We start from the raw sequence: 20,228 nt of genomic DNA on the forward strand, positions 1-20,228 counted from the left end.
TCTTTGGAAGTCATTGGGTCTATTTACATCCTGTTGTACTAATACACGTTAAATCAAAAAAAGTTTTTAAAAGATCTAACAATAGAAACAAGAGATGACATCCTTCATTTTGAGAGAAGGAATAAATGGCATGTCTTGCTTCACTGCTCACCCTAACTTATAACTGTTAAGATTTATTGAGTAACCTCAATACTGCATGTTCTGTCTGTTATTAGACAGACATGCTTTGAAATTCTTAGGTTCTGCATCAACTAAACTTTCATGCCCGTGCCTTCATAAAACCAGATGGAGAATATTACCTGCTAGTTTATCATTTCAATAAGAAAATTTAAAAATAGTCTGTCCTAGGTATGACAGATTATCTATCAGTATATTTCTGTAGATAAGAAGGTCAAGTTTATAATACACTATTGTATTGTAAAAATAAATAAGTATAGTGATTTATTGAAAATATTTCCTCATAATTTCATTAATTGTGTATTTTCTGTTTTGCATTAGATCATTAGTATCTCAGGTATTTAGATGACAGTCACTCTAGATGAAAGATGATCAGATTGACTTCAAATTCCTGGTGAGGTAAAACACGAGTAATAAGAGGAACACAAACATTATAAATCATATTTTTTGAATGGAAAATCTGTAAATCAGTATTTCTAAGTCTACTGGGGATGAGTTACAGGTAAAGAAGAAAATTATTTGTTGTCCTGGGTTTGAAAATTCTTAGGGAGACCAATAGTTCTATAAGGAGGAAAGCTTACCAGCTACCTCAGCATTATTTTTTTATTTACCATTTACTGCAGTTACAACAAATGGTAGCTATTTAGTGCATTTATTTATTCATTGTTTTAGTATTTATGTATATTTTAGTTATTACATTTTTAGCTGATTATGCACTTTGTTCTTATTTAGGTACCTTCCGAGATACCTAGTCATTTCCCTCAAGGATCTTAAAATATAGAAGAACAGGGACTACATGAACACAGAGAGTTACAGTAATAGCAATGTGTGATATTGCCATATATATGATATACATGTGCTATGCATTTAAAATCTTTTAAACATGTAAATGCATCGTAATAAATGTTTTAATATTTATAATATTAAAATGTCATATACATTTTAGCTGTGGATTCTGCAAAAAGGGATGGTAAAAATAAGACTTAACTCATGATTATCTTGAGATTAAAATGAAGTAATAAAAATTCATATTACATTACTTGTTCAAAAACCATCAATTATTGTTGCAGATGTCTGATAGATCATTTTCTATCAACATGTTCTAAATGTAGTTCTCATTTCTAGGTCTTTTACAGATTTTAATGAAAATTATAAGTAAAATTTTTTTATATTAATCCTACATTTTCAGTTTTCTTCTGCCATTGCTTCAGCCATACCTTGAATATATACACCAAAAATATCCTTATTTTCTTTATTGGCATGATGGAGAATAAAGAATATAGAGAAAAAAGAAATAACAGTGGAAACAATTTTAAAAAATGATCCTGGGGTGGGGATAGGGAGTAGAGTGCATGCTTGGCATGCACAAAGTCCTGGGTTCAATCTGCAATATCTCCATTAAAATAAATAAATAGATAAACTTAATTACCTCCCCCACTGAAAAAAAAAAAAAAAAGAAGATCCCTGTCCATAGGGAGGCAGCATTTTGCAGTAAACCAACGTTCACTAGACATTAGAAAACAGATTTCTACTAACTAGAGTGTAGTCTTGGAGTCACTACATTATAAGCCTTATTTTCTTCTGTGAAAATAAGAGGCAAGTGACTAGATAGATAGTCTTTTAATGTTATGATTTTAAGAATCCTACAATGTAAATGGAATGGACAAATATATTACAAAGAGCCTTAAGGAAAATTTTCAAAGCACCCTAAAGCAAGTATATTTAAATTACAGAAGCAAATGGGTTTATGCTTAATTCTTCATAAAGCTTTACTTTAAAAAAAATAAAAGAAACTAAAGATGGTCTTTTTGCCAAAAACGAATGCATTCATTCTGCAGATAAATTATAATTTTGTAACAGCTCTGCTATCTCATCTCCTCTGGGTTCAAAAGCATGTTCTGGTTCTCTTTAGAGAACACAGTATTTTGGGATTCATCCCAGCTAATAATCAATGCAAGACCCTGTGGCAAAAACTCAACACAGATGCTTCGATGGATGCTGATCTCATAATATCTGCAGAATTTCACTAACTCTGGTTTAGCGACTAATAAATGAATGCCTGAGTAGTTTAATACACAGGGGCTGAAAGCAAGTAGAGGAGATGGCCCCAACAGATGTCAGGAACGATAAATGCTAAAAACCTGAAAATGTCGATGGTCTGAGAGAGTGTTCCAGCACAGTGAGTCCCAGAAACTGACAGATAGATATCAAAATGAGAAAGATCACTTCTAGATTTTTATGTAACTAAGGGGGAAAAAAAAGCCTTTGCACAAAAACTACATATGTATATAAGCATTATGTTATGAGAAAGTCATTTTCCAAAGCTACAGGAATTTGTGATTTTGTGATAACTATTAATACTAGATTTTATACACTAAAGAAGATGACCCAGCTGAACACTGCCCTGATACCAAGACTTTATACATTTGTTAACATTCTCAGTTTAACTTTATTGTATTACCTAATTTTTCTCACTAAATCTCCTTTTTTGGATGCTTGTTTGTAAGAACCTAGAGGACAGAGACCAATGCTGTATTCTTTCTATCTTTAGCCTAGAAAGTACCTGGCAGAGTAATTAACATATGATAAACCCACACTGATAAAGCTTTATATTTAAAAATGCTCTCAAACACATTTATGTATCTTTTTTCTTGTAACAGTCTCATAATGAAAACAGAACATACTTTCCATGGTTTTCATAGGAAAATATTGCAGTTCACAGATTTTAAATGACTTGTCTGAAGCCAACAGCTCCTAAATAATATAACTAGTACTTAAATCCCATTCTCCTCTTTACAAACTTAAAGCTTTGGTCATCATATCACCCTGATTTCCCCCCATTTCAGCATGTGTGCTAACTTACATTCAGAAACCCTAAATTGTAGCCTCTGTATGACATAACTAACAAGATGGTGAGCTAGAATGCAAGCCCGTGGCTAAATAAAAGTTTAAAGTATTATTATGGGGTTGGGAGAAAAGCTATACTTAACATCAAAGGTGTATCATTCTACTGAACACTTGAAATGGTAATATAGTTTGTCTCTGGAGAGCCTGCCTAAGGAGATTTCTGGTTTAATTTATGTCAGTTTCTTTGGACATTAAAGAAAGGTAATTGTAGAAGGGAAATATTAGGGAAGGAATTGAGGGAAATTAAGTGTGAGGAAAGCTTGACAGCATGAGAAAAAAATGCTCTATCATTCAGTAAAAATAGCAAAGAAATTTTTAAAAATCTGTATTTTCTGGACTAAGAAATAAACTAGCTTTTGATAGACAGGAAACAAGTTACTTCTTTCTCCTCGATGGGTGTCCTGTCCTCATTTGTAAAATGGGTATAGCAATGTGAAATTTCTTCTTGTACTAAGTGGAAAGGTTGACTTAGTTTTGTATATATTTAACCTTTCATGTATTGACTCTCTATAGTTTAAATAAGGCTAAGATTATCTTTTTGACTATACTCAAAATAATCTTGTAATATTTGGGGTAATCTCAATGATAGTCGACTAAGTTTCTGTAACTAATTCCTCTTGGATGGTGGCTACTGCAAGTTATGTTCTCTAGGAGTGTCACTTTGTTCTGGCAAACTTCCAGAAATTTGCTTTTGGGCCCAGAGGGTGAGCCAAAATTCCTTGGACACTGTTTATTTTACTTACATACTTGGTCCTCTCATAAGAGAGAAAAATCTCTGTAGTAAGTCTGGATAAGTAGTTTAGCACTGAAGTATAAAGTCTGGAACAATATACAAAACCCAGAGTTATAGGCATGTCACTTTTAGCTCTAATGATATGCAATATTATGAAAGATATTCCAGTTTTGTCTTCATCACCTTTCCTTTGGATAACTCTTCTCCTTACTTACAATACTCCTTCCTAGGCTTTCCTGACACCTCTCTGGAATTCTGGAGTCCTACCAATGCCTGAACATCCTTGGTTCTTTTTGGTTTCTCTCTATCTGACCTATTACATTGTGAAGATCATAAATGACAGCTTAATTATGAAATTCTTATGAAAATATTAATTTTATCTTCCCTATCCAAACCTAATTGATGCGGTTCTCTTCCATTGTAAACTAGCAGTTAATGGAAGTATTGGTGAAATTTATGCTAAGATCTTTATAGCTCTTCCTAAGTGAATATGTAACCTGTAGGGCAGTACTTAGACATAAACAGGATATTGTTGCCAAACTCCAACTAATAATGAGATTTCATATGTCAACACATATTGTGCTTTGGTAGGGGGTGCTTTCATATATTAACATATATTCCAAGCATCCCTCAAGCACACTGTCTTGGATAATCACCTTCTCTACCCTCTTATAAAGCCAACCCTTCCCCCAGCTCCAAGGTGTCCATTGGAGAGCCCAGCTGCTGCCGGCCTACCAGGCATGCAGCCACTTGGCTCTAAGCCTGCAGGTTTCAGTGCCAGAATGTCACAGGATCCTCTCGAAGTTGTTCTAAAGTATAGACTAAGATTACCTACAATATCTGCTTTCTTTTCCTTACAGAAATGTCATGAGAATAAATGAGATAATTTAGGAGAAGCACTTTGAGATCCCAGGAAGAAAATGCATCCTATTTATTCAGGTTGTTGTTGTTTTTAGTGTTAGTAATAAATACTACATTGAAGTTGGCCTGAAGGTAAGGTCTGACATTTACTATAGCTGTGTTTGAATATAAAGCTATTGCAAAATTGGTTGTGGTTTGCTTCCATGCTACCAATATATGGTGGAATCTCTCATTTTATTGAATTCCAAGTTGTGGAATAGCTTCTCTTTCTAAGTCTGTTTGTAATGTAAATGATTTGCTTTGTAAATAAACAGCATTTTTCATAGTTGACATGTTATAATTTCCAATAGAAATGTAAACTAAATTGATGAATTCATTAGAAGGCTTATCATAAGGTGATGCTCATTTATTTTCAAGGGGTGAGTATTACTTGAATGTCTAGTTTGTTGTTATTTTTGTTTTCCTACTGTGCAAAACAATGAGGAAACCCCAAATAGCCAAAGGGAAAAAAAATAGGTGATTTGGAGCTTGTGAGTTGGAGCTAGAAAGAAAGACTTGCTACAGAAAAGACTGTATTAATTTAAAAGCAATCTTCTGTTTTGTGTGCGTGTGCAGAAGGCAGATCCTCTTTTGCTCTGAGGCATCCCTGCATTCCTGTTTTCTCAGATTAACTCTCCAATTTCCACAACGGCCTAAACCCTACAGAGAGGTGCTGGTAAAGGTTGCTCAACTTCAGAGTATAAATGCAGGCTCTAAACAGCAGGAGGTCTGAGACAGTACTTTAGCCTCATGACAGGCCAAAATTTTTTCCCTTTAATCATCTCCTTCTTTATTCTCATTGGATCATTTGTATCTGACAAGGAACAGCCTGCCCACCAGAACAGGATGTCCTTATTTATCTCTGAACTAAACCCTCCCAGAAGCAGAATTTCCTCTTTAAGAACAAGTTAAGGATCCTATTTCTCATTTGATTTTTCTGGATTAACAAAAGATTGAAAGTTTTCCTCCATTCCTAATTTTTTTTTTCCTGTAAAGAAATAGGCTGAGTTCCACAAAGTGTCACAATGTGTTCCTTACTTGAAATGTTAATGCATTATTAAAAGAATTATAACCCACTAAAATAATGTCTTTGATAAAATTCATACAATAGAACAAAACATAATAAAGGTCTGATATAATCCTTATACAGGCATAAATCTCTCTGAATTCAAATGTGTGTATCAAATGATACTCCCTTAAATATTAGAAAATGATATGCATTATCTTTATGAATAGTTATAATGAGACTACCATTTTCATGTCTGTATTCTAATAGCACTATCAATATAATGTATTCATATTATTAGAGAAATGTTAATTCAAATCTACATTACTTTACCAGAAAATGTAAAAAAGGATGCCAAATTCTGTTTTAAGAAAATGAACCCAAGACCAGAGACATTTGTAGTTTATATTTCCAAATAGTTGGCAAAACATATAGAAAGAATATATATATTTTGTTAAAAAGATGAGTACTTTAAAATTATGTGGGTAATTTATTATTATTAGCAATGGAATTTATTTCCCTCTATGCTTGAGGTAGTTTCTGGCAAGAAATTACTCACCTAGGAAACCATCAATTCTCAGACCACTCAAATCTCTTATAGTGTAAGTCTCCCCTAACTGGCACATTTTTTTTATTTCTTCTAAATCACTGATTGTGGGTAAGTGCTCCTAGTAATGATTCTGAACCTGAGATGGGCTAGAGAGGGAAGAGTAAGTTCAGGATCTCCTTATTCTCCTATTAGAAATGACTGCAGTCTGCAGAGAAGGAATTCAAGCCTCCTTTATAGTATGAATAGCTCCATGTTGGGAGCAGGGGTTGCAGTAGCTGCTGGCCTATGCTCAAAATTTACAAAATCTTAAGATCTATTGTTGAAGGAGCTTTAATTTAGTATATTATTTTCTGTTTCTAAATAGTGCATCCATGGATATTGAAGCAGAAACATATACAGAAACATGTGCATATAAATCATTTTATGTATTTGAATATTTGTAATTATATGGTGATATTTCATCTATAATTGGACTTTGCCCCAAATACAGTAAAATATGTTTTTTTAAAGTAAGAAACATATATTTAAATAAATCTTCTATGACTATAGGGCCACTTCTATGACAGTGTGGGCTTTTCTCCTCAAAAATCAAGGGAGTCATTTTTCACGTCTTTATCTATATGAATGATGGCCCTAATGTATATAGACTGAGGCCAACAGAGTTGTTTCTTCCACCATGTGGAGCTTAGGGTTCATTTAGATAAAAGAAAGAATGAAACAAAGGGTAAAAAAATAATTATTTCCACAATTTGATTAAAGAAATAATTAGGAGTTAATTGCTATTAAAGTAAAACAGGTAGCAACTTAATGCTGAGTAAATTCAAGAGATAAAATATAAGTGAGAACTTGAGTAAATGGTGATGTCCTTGAAGATGATGATACATCATTCTGGTCAGGAAGGAAATCTAGATATAAATTGGTAAAGAATATTCAAGAGAGAAGGAACATTAAGAAAGGGAAAGTTTAAGAAAGAAATATTATGTGCAGAGGGGATGGTGAAAATACTGGCTTGACTCTAACTGTGCATGTATACTAGAGAATAACTGCTCATCCAGCCTTGGATAGGATAGGTTAAATTAGATCATGGCAGCTCTTGAAAGCGAGACTGAAAAGTTTGCACTTGATGCAATGAGCAACAGGACACTATTGCAGATTAGTGGACAAGAAACAATAGCAGTGCTTTTGGCAGATTAAACCAGCAATAAGAATAGAAACTTTTGAGAAAGAAGATTCTGGAAAGGCAACCAGATTTCAAGCATTGAAAAGATAATAGATGGGTTGATGGTATGAGGAAATAATGGGCATATATCATGTCTGGAAGAGTTTTGTCACTGCTAGAAAACCAGTGAGCAGAGGAAGAGAAAGAAAATTAAAAGCTTTTCTTCCCTCTTTTCTTTGATTTGTTTAAAATTGACTCTTTCATGTGCTTATAGTAGGAATGAAAAGAGACCTTGAAGAAAGCCTGATGGAAATGTTAAAGAGGGAATGGAAAGAATTGGAGACTGGATTTACTGAGACTGGAATTAATGAGTTTAGAATATTGACTGAAAAAAAGGAAAATTGAGTAAATTGAAAAAGTTGAAGAAGTAGACTTATGAACAGTACTCCTTAGGATTCTATTAAATAGAAATTCCTAGTTACAATTATTACTGATTTTTTAATAACCCAGAGCACTAGAATATCTTGAATTGCTTTCTAAAGCTTTAGTGATTAAGTAGTACTCAAATTAGATTTAGTATATATTGATGTATGCTAATTCTATGAAACTAGGTAAGTCACATATACATATATGAAAACTTTATAGCAACCAGATATATGAAAATTGAAAACCCCTTTTCTTAATGAGAATGAATAATAGGGTTTATTTATCATTGTTTATGTGAAATAAGCATTAGAAATTATATAATATACTTAATAAAATTCCGAAGTGTTTTCTTTTTTTTTTTTTTTTCATTAAATGAAGGTACTGGGGATTGAACCTATGACCTGATGCATACTAAGCAGGCAATCTACCACTGAGCTAATTACCCTCTCCCCTGAAGTGTTTTCTTAAATTTTCTTTGTTGCAAATGCAATCTTTGAATTTTAAACTAAGTTGTAAAAATATTTTGCCCTCCAAACTTGGGAGAACATCTTATTCTTTTGTAATAAACTTCAAAATTTAAAAAAAAAGTCATTACTTGATCAACCAGAAAAGAAAATTCAGAATGCTACTGGCTTGTATTGTTTCTCTGCTTGAGTTCCATTATAATTTATGCTAGGAAGGCCATGTTATTATTAATGCAAATGACCAAATTTATTTCCTTAGGAACAGGGCTAATGTAAGGGTAGGGTCAGGCTATTATCAAATTTATTTCTTATGTGAAATTACTTTAAGAGAGATGATCACCTATAAACAGAAGATGAATGCTTCTCTAAAACCTGCTTTCTATAGGAAAAATGTGATATGTGCATTTCAAATATTTGTAATATTCAAGCATAATTTATCTTAATATTTGAGAGGCCTTTGTTTACTTAGATGAGCTTTGTTGTTAACAAGTATAAACAAGATCCTAATTAATGAATTGCTGACATTCCACTCTTGTAGTTATTTTTCACAATTTTTCAGTATTTGTTTTTTATTTTTATGTAAACAAAATTTAGAAAGAAGGCAGGTTTAGGAGCGGTGATAATGACCATTTCAGTATGAGGACAGCTAAACTAACATCTGTCACTTTGTCAGTGCTTACTTTATGCCAGGCATCATAGTAAGTTCTTTATATGCAGTATTTGATTTTTTCAAAACCTGTGAAGGGTATGTACTATTTTACCCATTTAAACCAAGAAAAATAAGTTTGGAAATTTTAATAAATGCTTACACAATTACTAAATGTCAGAGCCAGTTTCGAATCCAAGGATGAATGATTTTCATAACCATGAGTTTAACCACTTTTCTGAACTACCTTTTGATATCTGGTTCAGAATGAGGAAGTGAATTGCCTGAGAGGGCACTATAAGCGGTCACCTGGAGTTTGTATCCTGGGAGAAAACAAAAACAAAAAGGAATGTAAAAACAATATAGAAGCATGAAAATTTAAAGCTGGGAATAAAATTTTGAATCCATATAGTACAAACCATCTAACAGAAAACTCAGACTCAAACCAAATGGTAATACAGACAAGTAATATCAAACAGCATTTAATTTATCAACTGCTTTTATAATCTAACTCTGTGGTAAGACCCCAAAATGTCATGAGACCAGTCCTTTTTGCATTAAAGAGCTAATGGAAATGGGGAAATTATCTTAGGGAACACAAGTTGGAGTATTGATAATCTAGTTGCCAAGTACTTCTCCACAGCTTTTCAAAGAGAAAAAAGAGCTGTTGTGGTAACAGAAAATTTTAATTTCAGATTTAGACAAAAAACTTATTGAGCATCTTCAATGCACCCAACCCCGGATTAGGTACTTCCACTTTTACTATCTCATTTAATCCTTGCAACTACATTTAGCACTATTAACGTATGGTTACATAGGGTCAATATTAAAATTTGTTGACAAGCATAGTCATTTTGGAATTATCTACTGATTCCATATTCACAGTTAGAAATTATTAAATCTTAGTGGCAGTCTGGTGTGAATAGTAATGCTTTGACAAATGGAATTGACAAATAATTAATATGCCTTGGTCTATCTAGGTACATCTTAGGCCATAGGGTGTGTTTACACTACTATTTAAGATTTTATACCCCACACCATCATACTGTAATTTATGGGTGATTTATGGGAGCTTCAAGGATGATTTTGATTACACATGATTTTTCTATGGTGACTTTATAACTTTATCTCCAACTTAACTATGTATTGTTATTAGAACAAAAATATTGAATAATTGTATACAAGAACCAGAATCAAAGTTTCTAGACCATTGTAGCCCTCAGAAACCTGTATCAGAATTACCTGAGCTGTTACTGGAAATGCAGATTCCCAGGTCCACCTAAGACCAGCTGACTCAGAATCTCTGAAGGCTTGTGTCATGGATGTGCATTTTAAACAAATCTGTGGATGATTTCTGTGCACACTAAAGTTTACAAACTTGTTCTATATTCTCAATCCAAAACTTTTCCACACTGCCACCAAAGGATTAAGTCAGCAGTTCTACAAAATTTTCCTCTTTATTTCTGCATTAATACAATGTAGAAGATTCCATCTCATATGAATCAGGCAGGAGCTCATCTTGAGAGGAAAAATTCTCATTGTGGGAAACAATTATTTTCTCTTTTTTTTGAAGAGTATGCATATGTATACAGATGTGTGCATGTGTATGTGTATGTCAAGTAGAAGTGTTTCCTTCATTCTCATATGAAGAAAACCTTTGTACAATCAAATTAGGTAAATATCTTCAAGAAGAGATGCCACATTTGTCTGCGTTTGTACTTACTTTTGCTTCCCCTATCTACACAATCTGTCTTAGTGAATAATGGACATCCTGTCTTCTTCTGTAATACAGACTTTGAATTTCAGTCATGGAAATCATCTTAAAAGGTCATCTTGTCCTTCCTTTGACCTCAAAGCCTCATATATTTAAAATTCTATTTTTTTTTAAATTCCACATTTACAATGTTCTGAAATCCCTTGGGAAACCATTTAGTGTTGAACAGCCTTTTCCGTTGTCAAAAGCTTCTTTCTCCCTTTGTTTTGCTATTAGAATTCATTTTTTTTCTGAAATGTTTTGAACAAAACCAAAAAAGAGCTGGTCGTCACAATCTGTAGAATAGCTCTTCATTGAAGACCATTAATAATGACCTTTCAATCAGCTCTTCTCTAACCTAAGTAATAATGTGAATCTTTGAAACCTTCCTTAGAATTCTCATTTTTTAACCCTTCAATTATTTTTCTTTCTCTCTCCTGAATGTTCTTCATTCTTCTTAAGCTCTGAAGTGGGAAAGTAGAAACACAGTAGGATCTCACCAGTGCTGAATTTAATAGGAGGATTATCTTGCTGTTCTTATTTACTCTACTCTTATTTATGCATCCCGTAAAACTCTGAGAGGTGCAGATAAGATGTAAATGGGTGTCCTGATGCTCATGGTCTTGAATAATTTCATAGCACTTTTCATAAAAATATGGATGTTATTCTCAGGAACCTGGGTACTTTGTAACATAGGTAATTACTTTCTGCCTATCTATAGCATTTTAAGTTTCAATTAGATAAATTATTCTTCACTTCCACTTGTAAAGCCATTATTGCAAAAAGTTATTTGCACAGAACAGAATAACTCTGCATTTTAACAGAACGAGAAAGAACCACTTTATATCCAGCCTGTAAAGAGTCTAACATTCCTTAGGGGTATGAAATACCGTGATAGAGAGCCTTGCTTTCCCAACCTAATGCACACAGTCCAATATGCTCTTTATATTTTCTTTTTTATTCTTCTCTTGCTTAGCTATCCTAAATTCTTACAAGAAAATCTATCTTGTTAGTAGCATTTAGGCACTAATTCCAGTGAAATTTTAAGTAAAAGATGTTTAAACTAGAACATGAAATTTGCAAAGCTCTAAGTCAGATTTACACTTCTTTCATCACTTTAACTAAAAATGCAGAGGACTTACTTTTGGTTTTGCTTGTTTTGTTTTGTTCCATATTGGAAATGGCCAATAACATCATATATTCATTGTTCTATACGAATATATTGGATACTTATTGTGTCAATGTACCCAATTAGTTTGGCTGTTGTCAGAGAAAGTCTAAAACAGATGAACACACTCTGGGTTTCTATGTGTTCTCATACTTACTTTCTATTGAAATAGTTTGTGGGATTTTTTTGCATTTTATTTCTTAAAAAGAGATGTCTTCAGTGTTATCTCATTTATTTCAACTTCAAGACACTTCCTTCTGCATCCTTTCCCAAGCAACTCTGAAATTCCACATCTTTATCTTAACTCGGCTCTGAACACAATCTGAAGACTCCTGGATGTAGATGAAGACCTGCGCAGGCATTATTTTGCTGTGCAGAAGGGTGGCCTCACTAGCACATCCTTATCTCATTTCTCAAATCTTAACCCTTTCTACTCAGCTACATTCTTTCCACCCTCAAGCAAGCTTATAGAAATTTAGGGAAGTTCTGCAAAGATGTTGAATGTTTGAGCTGCATCTTAAAAACACAGATGTCATCTTGCCATACCCTGTCTTTAACAGAACCTTTTACCTGTAGGATAAAATCTATATTCTTTTGTATGCACTTTATAATTTGACACCATGTTATGCCAAAATATTCCCCCTATTCAGTTTCTCTGCCTTGTTCCACACACACCCACAATCTGTTGTTTTTCAGTTTATGCCTGTTGTCCCCTTTTGCTCTATTCTGGTACGGATAAAAATTACGTAATCATCCCTTTATTAAGGTGTAGCTTATGCATTTAATGCATTTGTGGAGCTTATCTAAGTTTCCATTGCCAGACATTGTTTCCTTCTTTATGTTTCTATGACAGGTAAAAAAATGTTTGCTATAACATTTAACAATTTTATCAACTTTTATTAGTAATCTTCCCTTTGCTCTAGAATATGTGCTTTAGATGCCAGGCTATATAATCCTTCATTTATTCATTCACTCATTCAATAAGTATCTTCTTCTTATTTTTTTTATTTTCTTATTAAGACCTACTAGAAGTCAGGTACTATTCTGTGATATAATGCTGATGAGGGAAACAAACAAGGATCATGTTTTAATATTGTTTTTATTCTTTCTTTTTTTTTCTTTTTGTGAGAGGAGAGGACTGCAAATATGTAGAAAATTTAATTCATTTCAGGTTGTGATAAAAAATAAAACAGAATAATGTAATAAAAAGAGAGTTTGGATTTGGTCTAAATTAAAGAAACTGTTCAGGAAAAACATATCTGAGAATGTGATCCTTAAGCAACAAACTGATTGATGAGAATGTTAGCGCCATGAAGTTCTGGGAGAAAAGAGTTCTAGGCACAGGAGGGGCCCAAAACAACAAGAATGAGCTTGGTGGCTTGAGAAATTGAAGAAGAACCAGTGTAACTAATATGTACAGAGTGGAGGAGCATAGTCAGAGGTAACATGGAAGGGGTAGTAAAGAACTGTATGAGCTATGCTCTTAATAGAGGTTCTTCAGTTAATGTTTCTTCTTAATGAATAGTAATTGTAATTGATATTAATTTAATATTTTAATTATGTAATGAAAGGCAGTGAATAAAAAGGAAATTGATGAGTAAATTTAGATGCATAATCTTTGAACATTTCAACCCAATACTGCCAAAGCACCGTTATGAATATATAGTATAGTATAGTATAGGATACTGTCCACATTGCAATGTGCTTTTTACACCATAAAAACAAAAAGTATGTCTGAAGCTATACAAAATAATGTTACCATAGATGATCATGCACACTGTCTTTCATGATTCTAAAACAATTTGTAAAGGAGAGAATAAAACATATTTTGATGTCAGAAGAAGAGATACATTAAGGATGTGGAAGCAAATTTGGTTATTTGTAAATATAAATCTTTCTATGGATATATTCAAAATGTATTAGACTATAATCTCTTAAAGGAAAGGATATTCCTGTTTTATCAGTCTTTGTATAACATTTAATTAATGCCATTTACACAAATATTTAATTAAATAAAAATACATATTCTAAATTATGTCTTAAAAGTTCACTTTTGTTTCCTTAAACAATTAAAACAATTTTTAAAACCTCAAAGATTGAAGTATAACTTTTTGTTCCTAGTCTTTTCATAGAAATTTTAAATAATTTCTACTATTTTTTTATAAACTGCATTTGGATAACTTCAAAATAATTTTGTTCATTAAAAATTTTTATATAAAATAATCATTGAGACTGGCCTATCATAATTAACAAGCAAAAAAATCACAAAATAATATTCTAAAGGCAAGGGAAACTTCAACATTACATAATTGTTTTCTCTCACGAAGCATCAGGCAGATGGTCGAGATGACTGTGGTTCTTGTTGAGTGGGAAGTAAGAACATCTCCACATTGTACCATGGACAAGTGTCAGCTAATAAGTACAGTTTTAGTGTAAAATTTGATGGAACCTGATATTACACCTTTATAATGAAGTGTTCATGCTTCAATTATCCTTATTTTGAGATTCTCTAATGATGCCTGATCCATATCATAGGCTGGGAATTCCCTGTAATATTTCATTAGGCTTGTCAACCAGATATATTCATAAATGAGAATAAATGATCATGTCAGCATAAGTTATTGTGGTAATTTGTGAAACTGTTAATGAGATTTTTTTTTAGCTCATCAAAGGGAAGAGCTATGTCATTAAATTACTGCACAATAATTTTATTTTGATACAGTAAGTGAACTGATATTTTATCAGAAACGACACCCTGATGCATCAGTGAACTGAAGATGAACAGCTAAATGTTCCAGTGAAAGAGGGCTGATGTTATTTAGAAGCAGTTAAGACTTACAAAGGAATGTGCGGCTAAAAAAAAGTGATTATTTTGAATTAATTGGATATTTTTGACTTTTTTAGAACATAATTAGGAAATAGTCAATAATAAGACTTACCTAAATTTATTTTTAAAAATATATACTCAAACATTTTACAATGTAACAAAGATGTGGTGTTCTTGAATGTAGACCCAAACATTAAGTGTTTATAGGAAGCTCAAGGAATAAGCAAGTCTTACAGCGAACCTACAGGAATCATCAGGTAATCATGGGCGTTAAATCTGGGCTCTGCTGGGCTATAAGGAAAGAAGGAAAAGGACATGGACCCAAGAGAAAAACTTGTGTGTTTATCTCAATTTGAACAGTTTTTAAAAATAAATTGTATAAACATTCTAGCAGGAAAGGAGGGTGGTGATAGTGGCAGACACGGCACAGCATTCTATCAAAAAGGAAGGAAAAATTGGCTGTTTGAATGGAAGAATCTCCACCTGAATGGAGAAGAGGGAGCACTTGAATTTACTAGAAACTGACATTGGAGGTATAGAGTTTGTGAAGAAATCAGTTCATTCAGTGTATGTTTTTCACCCCTTAAGTGTCATCTCTTTGGCATCCAGAGATCCAGTACAACTTTTGTGATGCCTTTGGGAGCGTTAGAGACCAACTCATCAAGGTTCATACAGTTCAAAGGCAATGCACAAAATATTTACAACCTCTGCGTAAAAGAGCCTTTGAATGAAAACAGGAAAATATGCATATATAGATCTTCATAGTACATCGTTATAGGTGTGGCTCATAAACAGTTTAAAATTAAAAAACAACAACTGTGGTTTCATTTTTGTCTCCTTAATGTTCCTTGGTAGGTGAACACCCTTCTAAAATTTGTCCTACCTGTGATTTTTAACTAAATAAGAATATCATTACTGGCTCTCACCTTAAATAAAAGCTAGGTCAGTCCCATAAGGTTTGGAGTGCACTAATCTTAAACCTGATTGATAAATGTAATCATTGATTTCTTAAGAAAATATTTACTGGATGCTTACTGGCAATAGGGACTTAGGTAAGAAGCTGAGGATGCATTTATATATGAGATTCCTTGTGAAGTAGATCCTATAACTTAAGGAGGGATGTAGGAGACACAGTAAAGGAGAGTGAATTATTAAATTAGTGCATTAAGAAGTGTAATAATTCTTTAGGAAGGCCACAGACATGGAGGTATGTGATAGTTAAGAATGCTTTGTGGAGAGGAGTGCCTTCAGTTGGGACATAAAGCAAAGGCAGTAATAACTTTAGCATGCTTTACATTTGTATGAAAATTTTATACGTTTTATTTAATTTTCTTGTTACAAGAACCATGAGCATTATTAATTTGCTCATTTTCTTAACCTACTGAATCTCAAAGGAGTTTGTGGTAGAATCGGGAGTCAGACTCAGGTATTTTTGTTTTGTTGCTTATTCTATTTGTGATACAGTGCTATTCAATGGAGGATTTAAACCATCAGGTAAGCCCTTTACAGGAAACTTCATTATCAAAATCATGGAGTTAGTATAATGTAAACAGCATAGGACCTGTTGTTCAATTATTGGCTTTATTCAATTTTAGCTATGTGACCTCTGGCAGATTTCTATACCTCCATTTCATCTACAAATAATGAAAATAATACTTACTCACTCACAGGATTGTTTTGAGGATTAATGGAACAGTACCTGCAAAATCCTTAGGCTATTATCTAGTGCGTATTAGGCCTATAGTTCTCATATTTTGGGTTTCAGGGCCCTTTTACAAACTTAAAAAATTGTGTAACCTAATGAATATTTGTATTGGTTATAGCTATCAGTATTTGCCACATAATTTTAAAATATTTCTCTATTAACTAAAATTATAACAGTATACCCATTATAAGCTACAATAAATGATTTTTTTAAGAAAAATAACTGCATTTTCTAGGCAGAAATATTAAAGTGTGGCTGTGTTGTGTTACACTGTTAAATTTTTGTATGTCTCTACTATTTGCCTTAATAAAACAGTGCTGGATTATCGTATCTTTTTCTGCATGCAGTCTGTTGTGATATGTTGTTTTTATAGAAGTATGTGAAGATAATCTGGTCATATATAGATATGTAGTTGGGAAACTGAGAAATATTTTTAAAAGCTACTCTTACAATTTAACTATCCTTCCTGAGTGACCCTCAGGCCACAAAGAATCAAACTTTCAACAAAAGTCTTCTGAATTGTTTACTTCTAAAACAAATAAAAATACACAATTTGTCACACTGCTGTATATAATGTTAAATGTATATGTTAGATGTTACTGTTAAAAAGCTTCCCCCCAAAATACTTAAATGTTAAAAGTCAAAACCTTCCTCAGAATATAGTTTTTAATTTGATATGGTCAAATGACATTATAAAGCTACCGTAAAAATGCTTGTAGCTCAGCCTCTGTTTGCCAACAGAGGTTGCTCTTAGGTTAGCGATTACCTTGAGATTATATGATATCAAAAATATTAAGCAGCCGAATGGAAGCTGTATTATGATGTAATTATGCAGAAGTTAGATTTAAATTAAATAATAACTACTTGAGTGACTCTCACACAAGTTTTAATCTCCATATCATCAGAAAGTATACTCTTTACAAAGATATCTCTATAGCAGAACAGAAAGTGACATCCTTGAAATGAAAACAGCTTATGGCTTCCTAGGAACTAAGAATTGCTAATTTACAAAATCAGAAAAAAATTTGAGACTTATTGGGACTGATTTATAAAATCATACACTTATTCTAATCATATCATTTCTTTGGTTTGCCAGCAAAGGTGCAAACCAGTGCACATGTGTGTAAATAAATATAAAGATGCAGATAATTATATGTATATGAGAAAAATATTTTGTTGTAAATAATTTTTAAATTAAAAAATTTGTCAGTAAGCAGAATGATAAACTAAACAGTGATATATAGACTATTTCATTTTTTTGCATAGGTCCATGAATATGCCAAGTTCATTTCACAAAGAACAGTTATAGAGTTTGAATTCCCTTGTGGTAATTCGGAGATATATAAAACTAATTAAATCGAATACTTCGTTAAAATGGTACTTTAAAAACCTATTTAATTTTAGAATTTTTAAAGTGTCAGAGAACATTTTGAAATAGAACTTTTATCTTCATTGTTAGGAATTTGAATCTTTGGAGATTCCTAGAGTAATATGATTTTTTTCAAATATTCATCTGAAATGAAGAATCATGTGAAATACCATTTAAAAAGACCTTGTTAGTAACAATAGACTATCTATAACAATGATCTATATGAGGAGTCAGCAAACTTTTTCTATAAAATGCCAGGTAGTAAATATTTTAAGTTTTGTAGGCCATATGGTCTCTATCATAACTATTTAAGCACATTATAGCACAAAAGTGGCCACAGACCACGTGTAAAGGAATGAATATGGCTTTGTTTCAATAAAACTTTATTTATAAAACAGATGATGGACCAGATCTGGCTTGTGGGCAGTGGTTTGCCAATCCTTGATCTATATTATAATATTACAGAAAAAAATTAAATGATTTTTATCAATAATTTTTTATTTCAAGACTAGTTATCATTGTTTCATAGCATTTCTTGGGCACATTGTTTTACTTAACAGTATGTTACAATTAGATTAATGTTTCCATTATCAATATTTTTAATAGACCTGATGCCATATTATATAGTTTATATATATACATATATTTGCATTTTATATGTATTTTTTATTCCAGTGTTGTTACCCTTTTATAAGTGAAAATTATAAATATAATTACATTTAATTTTAAAATGTCACTCTGGGGAAAAAATTATGTATGTCTTATATAGTTAAAGCTACTAGAAACTATAGCCTTTGCTTTCTTTTTCTTTTTTACTTTTTTTGCAGCAATGTTTATTTTCTTACAGATCTATCCCAGATTATTTTTCCTAATTTTTTGTTATTTTATGCTAATATATTAAAATAATACATTAAACTTGTTTACAAATACTGTTAATACAAACTCTTAAGCTGGTTTTATACTAGACAAACAATAATAGAATTTCAGTGCTAAGATATTCTATTAGAATATAAAAAAGTAAGTCATTTTGAACTTCTTCATGGAACAGTTCAAATTCTATCTTTGTTATTTTATTTTATTTTATTTTATTTTATTTTAGAAATGTACTATTGTTGCAATCGTGTAGCTATTACAAGGAAAAATTTTGAGTAAGCCATTTTCATCATTGCTCAGTCAACTGACAGGCCTGATGATAGCTGATCATATCAAATATTATTTAGAAGCCATAGACACAATAATGTCTGATCAGTAGTAATGGAAATAATATTACAAATGATAACAATTGGAAACAACTGTATTTCACTTAATGATTGGCTGCCTGAGTATCTTGCAAAACACGTTATAGACTCTGAGAGAGGCTTGCTTATTTGTTTAGTCAATCTACCAGAACTATTTATTGAGTTTTTTTTAAGTATATAAGCCAGGAACAAGTTACACAACTTGTCTCAAAATTGCAGAGTTAAGATTCACAGTACTCTGCAATTCCAAGCAGTTTGTGGCAGACTGCTTCTCAGTTGGGAAATCACATATGTCTGTAATATGAATTTGCATTGGTTCAAAAACATCTGACTTCTGAAACTATATATAAACTCTATTTGCTTGCTATTATGATCATATCACTATTGCTTTAAACATATAGCTACTAAATTATCATATGCATTGGTATTAAAGACATAAATAAAATGGGAATCTACAAATACATTTTAACTACTTTTAAATACTGAAATATCTGAAACAGTATCTTCCAAAAGATGTTTCTTAAGTTTAATATACTTAAGAATATGTTTTGACAAATACTTCAGAACTGACAAAATTAAAGGTTACCTTCTGAAGTGTTTGTTACTAAGCCCTCTATGTATCATATAAGAACTTTTATATTTCTTGTGAAGAACAATTATTAATTTATGTTTATATGTACATGTAGTTTTCTACTACAAATATTAGTTCACAACAAAATTTTTAATCCTGAAGTTTTAAATTATTTCATATAATTTCAGTTAACTGTGGGTCTGAACAGTACTAATGTAATTTTTTAAATTCAGATTGAACTTCTTAAAAACTGCCTTTTGGTAAACTGAATGAATGTTTTATTCAAACCCTTTAAATGGTTTGCAAACCTATTCTAAAATATTTCATATGCTTAATATGTGAAAATATTTTCCTGAGGCATTAATACTTTACTCCTGACATTAAAATGAATGTTTATCCATTAAGAAAAATAATGATGTCATTTATTCTTAGAGTGTACTTGAACTTTCATTTCTTTAATGGAGAAAACAATGTCACAAATAATTCAGAAGAAAATTTAGATCACAATTGGCTTTTCTACCAAGAAATGAAAATAAAATATTTAAATTTTAGCTTCCTGATATGCATAAAGGATATGCACATATTCATATATAGGTAATTTTAATCTAAAAGCCCAAGAAATATCCATG

General features: G+C 31.9%; 1 long non-coding RNA gene across 3 annotated transcripts in view; it reads left to right on the top strand.

The window, feature by feature from the left end:
* The window catches only part of LOC116281280 (uncharacterized), a 209,747-nt gene that overhangs the window by 131,240 nt on the left and 58,279 nt on the right, over positions 1-20,228 (top strand). The gene's annotated exons all lie outside the window — the stretch shown is intronic.

Source organism: Vicugna pacos, chromosome 1 (genome assembly GCF_048564905.1).
Source record: "Vicugna pacos chromosome 1, VicPac4, whole genome shotgun sequence".
Classification (NCBI taxonomy): Eukaryota; Metazoa; Chordata; class Mammalia; order Artiodactyla; family Camelidae; genus Vicugna; species Vicugna pacos.